Source organism: Geospiza fortis, unplaced genomic scaffold (assembly GCF_000277835.1).
Source record: "Geospiza fortis unplaced genomic scaffold, GeoFor_1.0 scaffold659, whole genome shotgun sequence".
Taxonomy (NCBI): Eukaryota; Metazoa; Chordata; class Aves; order Passeriformes; family Thraupidae; genus Geospiza; species Geospiza fortis.
In genome coordinates, this window is record NW_005054530.1 from 130413 (window position 1) to 133612 (window position 3200).

At 55.0% G+C, this 3200-nt stretch overlaps 1 long non-coding RNA gene across 1 annotated transcript in view; it reads right to left on the minus strand.

Moving 5' to 3' along the window:
- LOC115948801 overlaps nt 1–3200 on the minus strand; it is a 17070-nt gene that overhangs the window by 11820 nt on the left and 2050 nt on the right. Inside the window, exon 2 of the long non-coding RNA XR_004082576.1 lies at nt 1558–1625. This is a non-coding gene — a long non-coding RNA (uncharacterized LOC115948801). The remainder of the gene's footprint in view (nt 1–1557; nt 1626–3200) is intronic.

Sequence of the window (3200 nt, forward strand, 5' to 3'; positions counted from 1 at the left end):
CCTGCTGTATCTCTCTGGGCAGCTTTTGTGCTGCCTCTGCAAGAGCAGAACAGACAAAGAGGCTGCCAAGGCCCCTCCTAAGCATCCCTTTGCTTACACATGCTCAGCACTTGGCTGAGGAGGAGGAGTGCATAGGCTGTTTGTTCCTGCTGGGCCACTGCCCAGTGTGTCCTTCCTGGGATTCATCCCTCCCCTCCTCCTCTCCTGCCTTCACCCCCCAGAGTCCCCAGGGCAGCAAACCCAGCAGCCCCAGCCCTGTCCTGCACTCAGCGCCCTCTTTCCTCTGCCATCAACAGGGGCAGTTTTAGGACTTGGCTTCTTGGGAACCTGATTCCCAACAAAGAAAAGACTTTTAGGGGCAGCAGCAGGACTGGGGAGACAGGCAGTTGTGTGACACACTTGCACACACAGGGCCCACCCCACCTCCAGCCCTGAGCAGTGCTGTGCTGGAAGCAGAAGATTGGCTGCTGAGGATCCCTCTGCAAGCCAGGCTCGGGTTTAGGGGCGGTTCTGTTCCCTCAGCTGGCTCCAGAATAAACTGTTTCCTTTTACATCCCAGTTTCCTGAGGGGGGAGCGTGTGGGGCTGAGCCTCCTCTCAGCTTCCACCAAATGTGAAGGGCAGGCAGAGCTCAGACCTTTCACATTCCCATATGCTCCTGGAAAATGCCAGGAAGAGATGAGGGAGAGCTCACTGCAGCTTTTAACAAGAGAGGTGCCCCACCACAGTTCCACTCTGTGCAGAGCAGATCAACCACCTGGGCCTTCTCTGCTTGTGTTTTGTAATAAAGGGTGAAAAGCTGGAATTGGACATTCCTTGCTGCCTGTTTCCAGAGGGGAAACTGATGTTGCAGCATCCCAAAACCCTGTTCTCACATCCTGTCCTTGAGATGGCCCCTGAGCCTGTGGGGCTGATGTGGCTGACAAACTAAACACTTGCTTTTCCTATGGCTGCTTTTTGGGAGGATCCAGCGAGTCCCAGTCACTGTGAGGCAGAAGGGAGAGGGTAAGGAGTGCACATCACCAGTGCTCATCTTAGAATCACAGAGTTTAAGGTTGGAAGAGTCATCTAGGACCATGGAGTCCAAACATTAGCCTGGAAAGGGCATCCTGGAGTCCTCTTGGCTTGCCACAACCCCAACCAGCGCTCCTGGATCAGTGTAGGAACAGCTCAGGACCCCACAGCCCCCTGGGTCCTCCCAAGGGATTGCAAATCGCTGCTGCCACATCCACAAGGATTCCATCTCCTCCTGACATAGCCCAGCTCCCAGGAAGCTGTGGGATTCAGGGGCTTGCAATCCAACCTGCCACCACCCGTGCTGGCCCTCTGCTGAGGCCACACAGATGTCATTCTTTCCACCCAAAAGCACCAGAGGAATTTCATCCCCCTGCCTCGCTGTGTTGGCAGGAAACCCTGTGGATTTTGAACTTTTCTCTGGGAGTATTAAACAGGGATTACAAACTGGGATCAAGGAAATCTCTCTCTGCTGTGCCCTGTGGGAAAGCTGCAGCTGCAGCCTCTGTAGCCTGTCCTCCCTGGTTTGTGCACTGTGACATACCTGGATGATGAATTTGCTCCAAGGCAATCAGGTCTTCCCATCTTCCTTTTCCTCCTCCAGCACACCTGCTAAGGAAGCAGAAGGAGATCAGTGCTTTGCAGAGGATCCACAAATGTGTCCCTTTAGGACATGTAAACCCAGTGAGCTCCCTGGAAGCCTGGGGCTGGCATGCCCAGCTCTGGCACAGCAGGCTGGCACAGGAGTTTGGCTCTCACTGCTGCACTCCAGACAGGCCAGGGCATGGATCCACAGGATGCAGCCTTTCAGCTCCACTGCCATCCTTTGTGTGCTGTCTGCTCACACAAAGCTGGGCCCTCCCAGCTCCAGCCAGGCCAGAGCTGGGCATGGCTGAGAGCCAGAGAGGGGGAGAAGGGCTGGGATCCCACTCCACCGCAGGGCACTGCTGCCAGCAAAGCCACAGCTCCACGGTGCCTGGGGCTGCATGAGTGAGCTCACAGTGCCAAAGGAGGGTGTGCAGGGAGGAAATTAAAGTGCTGAACCCAAACTTGTCCTTGAGCTGAGCCTTGAAGCAGAATTCCCCAAAATCTTTGCATGTGAGGACCTGGAGGAGCAGGCAAGCCCTGACTAGCTCTAGAGCAGAGAGGGATCCAGGGAGAGCTCAGAGACCCTTCACTGCCTAAAGGGGGTCCTGAAAAAGAGGGAGAGGGATTTTTTAGTAAGGGCAGAAAGTGACAGGACAAGGGGTTATGGCTTCCGACTGCCAGAGGACAGGGTTAGAGGGGATATTGGGAAGGAATTGTTCCCTGTGTGAGTGGTGACACCCTGGCTCAGGGTGCCCAGAGAAGCTGTGGGTGCCCCTGGATCCATGGAAATGCCAAAGGCCAGGTTGGATGGGGCTTGGAGCAAGGTGAGACAGTGGAAGGTGTCCCTGCCCATGGGGTGATTTTAAGGCTCCTCAGTGCTGGCTCCCAGCATCTCTGCCCTCCTCAGCCACGATCCTGGAAAGCAGAGATCCTGCACCAGCACTGCCTCACAGCAGCACAGATGACAGACTGTCTCCAGCACAGGAAAACAGGATGAGTCTCCTGGGTCACTGCAGGGTGAGAGTGCAAAGCTGCTGGAGTTTATATTTAAAAAGTCCTGTCCAAAGAACACACAGTGTCTGCTTTCGTAGAAATGAACCACTCCTTCAACAGATAATCAAGTGAATTAGTAACACTGCTTGAAACAAGAAGCCAAACAACCAGCACAGCACCAATCTGGATGGGCATGGATTGTTTCCCACAGAACTGGACCCCTGGTGCTGTTAGATTTCTCTGTTCTCCATCCCAGCATTTTTTTGGGGGGATGTAGGATCACACCCTGGTCACAAAAACTTTGGGTGGAATTTAATTTAAGGCTCAGTGCATCTGCACTGCCCTAAACCCACAAAGCCAACCCGTGCTGGAAATAACTCCAGACAAAAGAATCTCGAGCTCTGCCCTGCGCAAGTGCGGTTTGGAGGGGAGGAGCTGGCCGGGAGGCGAGGATGTGTCCCTCTGGCAGCTGGAACCGCTCATTACATGAGCAGGGGAGACGGAAGACGGCAACTCCCAGTTTGGCTCCCCCTTCCCAGTCCCCATCCCACCGCTGGAGGAGCTCCTACGTGGCACTGTGGGGGCTGGGAGCGCCTCTGCACAGCC